Raw genomic sequence first — 11,502 nt, 5'->3', positions numbered from 1 at the left:
TCAGTCACAGCTCCTTGTTTTGGGGGGCAGTCAGTGGCTCTTGTGCTCGTCCCACTGTGAAGCAGCTCTGCTCTAGRCAGGGCCACTGTGGAGGTATCTGTGGTACCACCACAAGATCCTTCAGCTGCCCTGGGAGGTGGAGAGGCCTGTGTGGGGCCTGCCCCTCCAGCAGGCTGTAATGGCCCCCTCAACAAGCCTCAGCTGGGCCTTGTTATGGTCCTCACCTGCACACGGCTTCCTCCTCCCCACGTGCCTCTGCAGTGGCTGGGGCCACCTTGAGAAGGAGATTAAAAATGAGGATGGGAGGCGTGTTTCAGGGTTCATGCAGCTTTGTTGGATTAATGTGAGTGATGCTACAAAGTGGCTCTGGTTGCCGGTACCTGGCTCCAACCCTCATTTCCACCTCACCATGACCTGCTCCTGAGATTTGCCCATATGCCTGTGAGCTTGTTTTTCCTGGCTACTGAGCACYGGATGAGGAAACTATCCTACAGAGCACCAGGTAAGGGTGAGGAAGCATCAGTGAGGTCCACGTGCCAGGCAGGAGAGGTGCCAGCCTTGCCCCCAATTCCTCTTGCACTGCTGTAGTGGCTGCCTGCTGCACTGCAGGCTGTGAAATGTGAGCATCRCTGTCTGCCTGCGCCTGGGCACCTCTGGGCATTTGCAACAGCCTGAAACGCTTGTCTGTGAAACAGTTTTYCTCTGTGTGGCAGCAGAGGAAGTGGGGCTGTTGTCTGGTTAGGCCTCTTTGATGTGAGATGAACTGAGTTGTTGCCTGTTGTTATTGTCACATTGAGTTTTCCTTTCTTATAATATATCTATTTCTCCTGGATCTCTTTTTTTTTTTTTTTCTGTTTTTCTCCTTACAAAGGAGTTCAAATGAGCAATCCAACACAGGGTACATTTTAACACCTAACCCAAGAGCTTAATGCATTCCTGTTACTGGAGGACTTSAGTGGGGAGGACAAATAAGGACACTAGACAGAATGCAAAGAAGTTTTTCAGCAAAAAGTCCTTAARTCCTGAAAGAGAAATTGGCATTCTTAGCTTAAAATTATATTCAGTGTTTATATTCTGGCAAGTCTATGTCCAGAAAAACCTCGATGGGATGGCAGCTGTCTGGGAAACCTGAGCGTTAGCATGATGCAGGGAGATGACAATGTGGAGAGTATTTGCATGTCTCAGCCTTTCYTGAATGGTTTCCTCACTTTGGGAAGTGAGAACTGTTTTAAAGGGTTAGTGATGAGTCAGGAAGTTCTTTGTTTTCTTTCTGCTTTTAGTAGAGGGGACCTTGCTCCATAGGGAGGCTGTCTTTGGCTACCTGTCTTCCTGGGAGAGCAGTCTTCATGTGAGTGAATTGAACATCAAGATAATGATGTTCAATTTGGATTGACTAGGGCAAGAGCATGTTTTGAGTCAGAATTCAAGATATTTCCAGGACTCCCAAATTGCCTATAATAATACCCGCTGCAGCTCCCTCTAATTCYAGTCCCTTTCCCTATGACTTTGAGGAAGCCACTGACTTAGATACTTAGCTCTACCACATCCCCTTGTTTTAGCAGTGTGGTCTGTGGCAAGTCAGTATCACAGACCCGAAATCCTGAAAATCAGTCTTGAAACCTACCATTCTGTTGTATTAGCACTTGGTGTAAGTATGTATTGTTTGGCCTTATTTCTGGTCCACTGCTATAAGGCCGCAGTGTTTGAGCCTAAATTTCAAGGAAACTTGATGAAATTTCAAGTGAATGGAAGAAGCCTGGTGTATGATAACAGTAGCAAAGCGTAACAGCATAATGTATTATTTGTGGTGAGAAGCAATATTTAGGCTGAAGGTGTGGTCCTGAATTATCCCTTCTGGAGTTCTAAAGAACATTTGTCTTCTAGAATTGGACTTGGGCAGATACATGCATCTACAGATCTGTTAATAAATAAGAAGCTTTCATCAGATAACAYTTATCTGATGAAAGGTTATCTCTGCAGTAGGTTGAGCAACTTGTAAATTCTGGGGCCTTCTTCCTAGGAGACTGTAAATGATACAGAAKGTATAACTTCTGTCTTTATTTCTGAATTTGTAGCCTTATATACTTTAGGACATGAGTAGCAGCAATGTGACAAAAACCTTTCTGTCTTGAGAAACACTTGGACTTTTCTGAGGTGTTGTAAACTGTTTTGGTTTGATGTTAATGGGGACTGCTCGAGACTCTTGTCTGCTTGAGAGTTTAAACAAAAGCTTAAGATAATGAGTGGTTGAGTGCACGTGGTCATCACATCCATAAAGGGGTGAATTTCCCTCAGTGCTTGCCAGTTTCCCAGCAGGAGATGGGTGATCTATTCTCACCAGCCTCACCTCATACAGTCATGTCATAGCAGCTCTCAAGTTTATATTTTAATATTTACTGGCTTTGCGAATGACCCTGGCAGTTACAAAACATGCTTCCAGTGGTTCTACAGTGATTGGTACTTTGCTTTTGAAAAAGTAAAGTTTTGAATTTCCATACTTGTCAAGAAGATGCCAGCAAATTTAACAAGATATTCTTGGTGTTAACTGCACTTCTCAGGTACTGCAATTCTGGGAGCACGATTACAATATTTAGCGTGATCCTGCCATCCATTATCACCAACACCACCTACTTGTGCAGAGCTGTAGCAGTGGGCGTGATGCTATCTGCTTCACACTATTGGCCTACAATGCTCTAACACAGGAAGAAAATAAACTTCAGAATGTTAAAATGCGTGCCTACATTTTCATATTTTGTTTTAGAATTATTGTTATATCTCTAACTCAAATGTCTTTATTAATTTTAGACTGTTTTTCCTGTTTATTGAAATGGGACGTTGCCTTGATCGCTTTGTAGACCTGAGTGACTGATATTGAGCCTTAGATCATGTTTGATCTCCTGTTCAGTGGCTGATATTCATTATTTCCTATCAAACTGTTACTATCAGCCTCTGTCAAGGTCTGCAGGACATGAATMCCTTTAAAACCAGGACTCAGTTTCCCTTTCTGAGGCTGGTTTTCCTCTAGCTGGTGCCTACATAATAGCTTTTATGCAGGAGGATCTAATTTACCAAACAACTTTAATCCCTGTACAGCTAATCTCAGAGGGACACCAGCTTCAATAACCTTGGCTGGATTTTGAGCAGGATGGTGTGTAAATAACCTGCATAGCAGTACATAAACATCAACACGGCTGAGTGGAGCTTACTTGGGTTAGAATGGCCTTTTTTTCCTTGCTCTGTGATTGAGAAGCAGTAAAAGCAGGAGAATCTCTTAATTAGGCAATTAGTTCTCTGGGGGAGGGAGTGTTTCTCCATGCAGGGAGCATCATGTTTACTAACTTAATATATTATGTCCTCTCCATGCTACCATAATACAAAGTAAGAGGTAACTTCATTTGATGGTCTGCTAACAGACAAGGCTAACATGCTCATGATGAGTTTATTAGATCTGTCAGGTGTCCTTAATTCTGTTAAGCATGGAACTCTGGCTGGATAGCTGGGTAAAAATAGCAGCATGAGGTGTGGGCCTTTTTGTTTCATTGCTTTGTTTTAATGCTATCAAGCTGGGTATGGCCATACCTATTTTGCCATTATTCTGACGGAGTAAATTTGTGGAATTGTTTGAATTTGCTTTGAGGATCTGTTACTTACATAGCCCCGATGGCTGTAATTGCTATTCAGCTGTATAGAAGGAAGATACCACCATCTTTTCAAAATCAAATTGGGTGAGACAGGACATGCTTAGCTCTCACCTGGAGTAGATAGTGCAGTAAAAATGAGGGGAAGGAGACAGGGAGACAATATCCACATTAGTAGTTGTGTATTGAAAATATTTAACAGTTTCCTTAGTTTTTGCCCTGTAATTATGTGTAAGCCAAGATGGGTTTGCCATGGGCTTGCAGACTGGTGCTTTCCTGGGCTCGGTCTCGGGAGCTCAGGGGATGAGAACCCTGTAAGAGTGGGCTCATGCACAGCATTCCTAGCACCAGGATGACTAAGCTCAGCACAAGTGTCCAGATGGGCTCAGGCTGGCAAGACTGGAATAGCCCAAAGTGTCACAGCTCCAGGGAAGTGTTTGTCCAGGAACTCCCACCGCTGTGATGGGAGTGGGAAGAGATGGCACTTTCCTGACCTCTGCACTGGCCGGCCTCAGGAGCTCTCGCGTTGGGTTCCTGCCTGACAAGGATCGAGTTATCCTATGGTTCGGTAATATATAAAAAGCTAGGGCACATGGCAAATAAGCTGAGAAGGTTGGAATGGGAGCGCGGAGCAGCTGAGATGAGCCCAAGGGTGAGTTTATCAGTTAGACAAGGTGCTGCCTGGAAATTAATAGGGTGCGTCGAATGGATTTATTCTGCATAGCTGTAAACAGTCTTTAAGCAGATCACTTCTGGTGATTATTTGATGTTTTATTGGTGTGTGTGTGTGTGTGTGTATATATATGTAGTGGGAAGATGTTTTTCCTATGTCCTCCTTCTAGTCAGACTAGAAAATGTGATCTTCTGATACGTGAGCGTAAAAGCTCTGATCCCGGGCAAAGTGAAGGATTCTTCTGATTGCTTTGTGTAGTTGACCTCTAAATTAAACAGCAAGAAAGTTGCTTTCCAGAACTTCTTATTTTCACCCTGTTTTGCCACTTTAAAGGCAAACAGCAAATACTATTTTGTAATCACTTYAATTCCTTCAGCCCTTATGAGATAATAGCATCAATCTGAATTTGTGGCTCTTGGGCTATTTGGATCAAGAATATTTATTTTACACTTAAAATTGTTTCAATAGGTTTTATTTCAGATAAGACATGGCTTACCATCAAAATGTGATTCAAATATGCATTTGGAATTGCAAAAATAAAATCAATGGAATGTCATTTACGAGCTAACCCTTAAGAAAAACAAGTACATATCCACTGTACTTGAAGGTTGTTAAAAGAAATCTTGAGAAATACCATTTTGGTCCTAATTGCAGATTTAGCAGATCTGTGTGAACTATTCAGACTAACTTAACACACATTCCCAGGTAAAATCTCAATTCAAAAAGGGTTTCCCATTATGTCGCAAATGGAACAATGTTAACACTTTAGCAGTGGGGCTGGTACAGGAATTCTCTGGAAGAAACATGAATATCTCATGGAAATGGCCAATTCTAGATATCAAAATGGATGTTTTTCTGGTATGAGTCTCTTGCACTAACCACAAAAAAAAWGAAGCTGCTGTATTTTTGTTAATTCAAAATACAGTGTAACTATTTTAAAGGAATGGCAAATAAGCAAAATGGGGCTATTGCGAGAGCATATGAAATGAATTGGTGTGTATTGCAGCAGTGTCTCCAACCAAATTGTGTATTTTGCAGAGCTTTAATTACTAGTTAACTAGATTCAAGATGGATCTGTGTATAAGCTGAACAATGGGTACAAAAGAGCATTATGCAGAGCATAACATGCCTCTAACCATTGTTTGTTCCACTTGATTTGCAGTTCCACATAACARGATGCCATTTGGCTTGGAGATTTACTGCATGCCTTACCTTTAGCAGCTATGCAGATTTTATTTTTCTAATATTGAGAGTTGTTAGTCCAATTAGAAAATAACTAATTACGGGTAAGATTTATTTTTTTCTAATATAATTGCCATAGATTGAAATAGGAAGTGAACCTTTTGGGTTCCTGAAATTGAATGGCATGACTTTGCTTTATTAAAGTCATCTTGAATGCCTGTGTGCATTATATAGCTCTAATAATTTTCAACAGAGTTGGAGATGACTCATTTTGTGTGTATATATGTACTGTGCAGTTACACACATGCATAYGCACACATGCATTTCAAAAGCATCTTTCCTTGGTTACAGCCTTTGAGCTGAGGTGTCCGTGTTGGGCAATAGCTGCAGCTAAAGCAGATGCAGACCCCATGGGAGGAGGATTTTGGAGAGCACATACGTCTTCCCTGGGCATGATGGCATGCTGCCCATATGGGAGGGATGGTAAATGCTCCCAGGCTGGCACCCTAGCAAGTCTGCCTTTTTGTTAACGGGCAGATCCCCCTTTTGGCATCCTGGCTTCCCCGTTAAGAGAGCAGTGCAGCAACTTGCCTTTTCTCAGAGCAGTCAAGAACATCCCCAGGCAGGCAGGGGCTCCCCAGAGGAGCTACCTGGTCCTTCTGTGATCCTGGTCTTGTACAGGTGGACACCTGCAGTCGTCACAGAGTGAGAGGTACCAGCAGCATCTCAACATGTCTTTCATCTGAAATAAAATCTATTGAAACAGTTTTAAGTGTAAAATAAATATTCTTGATCCTTATAGCCCAACAGCCACAAATTCGTGTGTCTTTAAGTTGCAATGTGCCCCTCCAGCCTTCTACGGAGAGGAGAGTGGTGGGGTCCCCAAAATGYATGCTGTGGTGGCTGGGAGCAAGGACGTGATGGTTTTCCATGGCTAAGGGAATCCTGGCCTGGCCTCGTGTCAGCTTTTGCTTGTAGTTCCCAAATTCAGTCAGTTAGTAATGTCAGAACTTAATTAAAACACATCCTAGGCATTTTGTCCATTCTTCTGAATGTCCAGGGCAGAGTAGATTTACCAATATAGGTATTGTACAAACTATAGTGCATAATATAAATTGAATGATATTTTTCTACTATTAAATAGCTTAGTGAATAATTCATTGCTAAGAATTGGAGGGTGCATTATTCTTCAATTCAACATTAGAAAAATGTGTTGGTTGGTTTGGTCTACCTGAGCAAGCAATTGTAGTGCCATGGAACCCAAATGASAGCTCACAGCTTTGTGCCATCAGTGGCTGATTATTTGTGGAAGGACTCGCATTTGCAGTTCATCAGAAGGTAACCTGACAAGCCACAGCTGGGGCCCGGTGGCATCTTCCTTCTGTGTTCACAAATATAAATTGTCTTGTCTAGGATGGCTCATGTGAATTTTGAAGAAAAGTGGCAGAAAAAAACAGCCACTAAGGCTTATTTGCCAAGAAGGAAGGACTTGACTGAAGAAGATTGTGCCCAATAACATTAAATAGCAGCTAGAGGAAGGTGGCTTAGATCTGTCTTCCYTCCTCCTTCCAGCCTGTCTCTCCCTCATCCTCACTGCCTCARCCTGCAAAGAAATAGCAGTTGAGCTGATTGAACAAGAAATGCACGTAAACACAGCAGGAAAAACACAACTGGGATAGCARGGAATTAGAAGAACTTCCTGTTGAGGCCATTGGTGCTGAATGCAGGTGTGGGATGTTCTTCCCACAGCTGTGATGGGCACCCAAACCGGGAATGCCAGAGCTTCAGCTACTGCTCACTCCCACAGTACTGCTGAGCTGGGGGTTGCTGCATTCGGGTCCAAGAAGGCTGTGCGTTTTTGGCTTTGTTTTCTTTGAGTGTAGGATAGATTGTTTGATACAAGAAAGTAATCCATAAATACCAACTATGTATAGATTGGGAATAATGTTTTTCTTCCCTTTTTTTAAACTGGCCTTGTTTGATTATGGTTTAGATGAGTATSAGGTATCTACTGAATTTCCATACTAAAAAGCTATCAATATAACAGGTTGGTTGTTTATATAAAATAGTGAGTAGTGCCATCATTAGAAYGATATCCAAGTCTCTGAGAATTGGATCTAATGAAAACAGAACCGTGTTATTCCTTACACTGCTTAGATGCACACAGAGGCCTCTAAATAAACATGCAGTTTTCATCCTGCTGCCTTCTCAGGTTACAGGACAAGGAGAGGCACATCTTGGTCAGCAGGTGAGACTTGTTTGGAAGGTACACTAGAGCTCTCTCAAAATATTTACTTGTCGTTACCTATATCACCTGAAAGGTCCTCGTTTGTTTGGAGCCAGACTGCAACCAGTGCACAGCGAGAGACAAGGTATCAGTGTTGGCTGCCTGAGATTTATTAGCCCCCAGTAGAGAACAGACACAACCCTTTTCATACCCTAACAGTCTAGGAAAAAGTAATAAAAAGAAAACCTGACACTTGCTCAGTTCTTTATTGCCTGGCAAATGCTGTTAAGGGTGAGTTGGGATGGCCACCTATCAATACAAGAAGGCGATAGATATGTCAGATCACATCTTGTGTGTGCRTCTCCCTTGTAAACGCTTTTTGTTGATGTATGTTTGTTTTTAAATCAAGTGTCTCAAACATGTGATTCCTTTTGCAAAATTGCTCTATATTCTGAAAAAATGTGTGCAGAGTGTGTGTTACAGTGAGATGGCTTTACAGATGCACAACCCAAAGTGCACGAGCCCAGAAGGGGGTAGYGCGAGGGAGCTTTGCCCTGCTTGCACTCCGGGCTGTTCCGGCAGCCTCTGCAGGCCCTGTCCGCTCGCCTTGATYTGAAGGGAGAGCTCAGCCCTTGGGGGCACGGGGAGGCTTTGGAGCAGCAGCGGTTTGGCTTGGAGAAACATGGCCCCAGGGCCCCGGTGGGGGCATCAGCATCGAGCCCAGTTCTTGAGTGTTGGTCCAGGCCTTGGTACTTGAACTGCTGCATGTTTGCTCTGCCTCTGGTGTGAGGTTCCCTGCATGGGTGCTGGGTTTKTTTAATGTATTTATGTTCCCTACGCTTGTGTATTTGCTTAACACAATCCTTATGGCGTGTCCCTGGAGCTCCAGGTGGAGCCCCAGGATACATTGAGCAGTGTAAACTCAGGAGTTTGCTGCAGACCACTGCAGCCCTGCCTCTCTCCCCAGTCAGGACTGAGGTACCATGTGGCACCTTGTGACTCCTGCAGTCAGGTTGTTGCTGAGAGAGAAAGAAAGAGCTTTTCTAGGAGCTTTTGAGAAAGCTGCCTTTAATAAAACATCCACTTTGTGCACAGATCGTGTAATTCAGGAGGGAGAGTAGCAGATTTTGGAAGCAGCCTATGTGCGTAGCCTCCTGCCCCTGCAAAGAGGGTTAGTGCTGAGGTAACATGTTTGTGGAAAACAGTTTTAAACAGCAGAGTGGCAGAGAGATGAGGGCCACCAATGACTTGAGATGAGGCACCGCAGACCAGCTTGCCAAGACAGGAGTGTTTCATTCCTCGACAGGTATCAGCCCAATCACTGCATCCATCAAGCGCCCTGGGCAAYGATGCCACATTTCAGGTGAAGTTAGACTTGGCTCTGGATACAACCTTGRCTTGTGTTTGTTTGCTGAACAATAGTTTTACGGTAACATTAGATTATAGTAACATTATGTACTTGTATAATCAGTAAGACAAAAGTAGTTAGAATGTCTTTGCTTTAGAAATGACAGAGAAATAAAATTTAAGCAAATACCCATTTACATGAAATGCTTTTAGGAAGCATTTTTATTTTAAAAAACGCTTTTAAAAGAAGGAAATATTAAAAATGAACTTGGGCATTTGGCTCCCCAGTCAGAGCTCTAGTGTGGCTGCAGATATATTCTTGGAGRAGGGAAACGTTGCCCCTCTCTGAAGCGTGATCTCTGACCTTAGCTTTCTGCTTGTGCCCTGAGAGATGATRGGGGGAACTTCAAGTAGTGACCAGTTGCTCAGACTCACAGCTATGGTTATTTACCAGCTCCTGTTCAGTGACCCTGTTTCTTGCACTTTTGAGGCAGTGTGTAACCAGGATGAAGATACAATTACAGGCCAAAGCTCAAGAAAATTAATAACTGAAGAGCTATTTTTAAATTTATTCCAAATTTTTGTTAGGCTTCCTATTATATCATGCTCTCATGTTTTGTAGTGGAAATAACACTGTCTAGCATGAATTAACTAGCATGAGTGTTTCATGTTGCTTGTTTACTATCACACTAGAACCAGCTGGACTTTTAGGACTTCTATTGTGTCTAGAAAATTATATTTTAAATACAGGATAATCCACTGAAATGCATTTGTTTTTTTCTTTAACTGATAACCTATTTTCTTGTCATATGAACAAAAATTGTGAGACTGTTTGGGGCTTTTCAGTTTCTTGGTCACACATAGCTTAGAGGGCAGTTGCCAGCTGCTGTGAATGAGGCTGTAGCTTTGAGCAGCCTTCAAGTGCGCGATAGCTGTAGTGCGGATAGATGATCCGTGGCGTTACCCAGCTGGAGCTCCGTGCGGGGCGCGCGCCCGGGCTGTCAGAACGTGCTGATCCTGCAGCGTGGTCCCTAGCGAGGGGCCAGCCCTTAGTCTGTTTTCCCATTCGCTCTGATGCTTCCCTCTCCCTAGGAGATATTCSATCCTCCTCAATATTGGGCCTCTACAGCAAACGTGCAACATGAATGATAGCCCCCATTTAGAGGTTTTATTAGCAAGAGGAAAGGTGAATCAGAYGCGAAGGCGATTCTAAGCGGGGAAGATGTGGCGGGCTGAGTGTCTCATCCTRCTTGGGAAGCAGGATAACTTTGTGCCTGCTGTCATCGTGCTGTATTACTCTATCTCAACTTCTTCTCTTGGTAGACTTCTCCTTGCAGTGATTTTAGTCTTGACTTTGGCTTTGGACTACCTGAATCTAAGCTATGGCTTTTCTCTAGTCTTTTCAGAATGTCACATGTCTTTTATCAACTATAACCTTCCTTATTTCTCCCAAGAATTATACACAGCTCTACTTGTTAAACTGTGTAGCTGTGTAGTATGTTTCCATTTGTTCAACTGTGCAATAAAATATCTGAGTTGAAAATCAGAGCAGATCTCTCTTGCATGGACAAGGCCCTTGAAGGGTCATAGACTCCTACGCTTGCTGCGTGGATTGCAAATACTCATGAGAATGTGTGTCATTAATATTCATGGGACATGCTCATTCTGCAAACATTTGTGTGAACAGTATTTGTCAGAATCTACTTATTATACCTAAGCATCCAATGGAAGTTTAACATCGTAGGCCAGCATTTATTTCAGGGCTGTAACAGGTTATTCGTTTCATCGAGCAGGCTGTTTGCAACACACTGTTTAACTGCATGTCAGCCATAGGAAATCACGGATAAGCCACGAGATTGGCTTCTCTATGGGGATGCGTGTCGGCTTGCACACACAACTCGAGCTAACTGTATTAACGTAAGGTTATTATCAAGTAGATATATGTGGTGCTGACAGCTCCTGACAGAAGAATGCTTTATTACATAAAAGTTTGCAAAGGATAGAGAAAGAGGAAAAGGGTCGGGGGGGAAACCTCACTGAACATTACAACATGACAGTCTTTTATGCCCAGAAACCTCTGTGTTGGACAAGAATCCACATAATTAATACTAATTACAATAATGTGTGACAATCAGGGAAGACTAAGAGGAGATTCTGCTCATAAGTCAAGACCTCCGAAGGAGAGGAGAAATGGAGCCAGCCAGCGATGATGACGGCAGAGAGCTGGCACTGAATAATTCATGCAAGAAGACTGTGGATCGCGTGCGCGGTTTGGAGCCCGTAAGGGCTTGTGATAGATGCTAGGGTTCACTCATTGTAGGTAAGTCATGACGAGCCTCAGGAAAGGAGGACGATGGAGAGTGTACACGTGATGTAGCATCAAGTATTAATAGGAGCTAAAAGGTCGTGTGCTCCCCACGTCAGGCGTGCATGAT

At 43.1% G+C, this 11,502-nt stretch overlaps 1 long non-coding RNA gene across 1 annotated transcript in view; it reads left to right on the top strand.

Annotated features, from left to right (window-relative positions):
* The first annotated feature begins 335 nt into the window (after nt 1-335).
* LOC112958872 overlaps nt 336-11,502 on the top strand; it is a 51,831-nt gene continuing 40,664 nt past the window's right edge. Inside the window, exon 1 of the long non-coding RNA XR_003251517.1 lies at nt 336-502. This is a non-coding gene — a long non-coding RNA (uncharacterized LOC112958872). The remainder of the gene's footprint in view (nt 503-11,502) is intronic.

The sequence above is a fragment of the Nothoprocta perdicaria genome, unplaced genomic scaffold, assembly GCF_003342845.1.
Source record: "Nothoprocta perdicaria isolate Ctin4 unplaced genomic scaffold, notPer1 scaffold_113, whole genome shotgun sequence".
Lineage (NCBI taxonomy): Eukaryota > Metazoa > Chordata > Aves > Tinamiformes > Tinamidae > Nothoprocta > Nothoprocta perdicaria.
The sequence above is the reverse complement of the archived record's forward strand: the minus strand, read 5'-3'. Positions and strand labels throughout refer to the sequence as shown.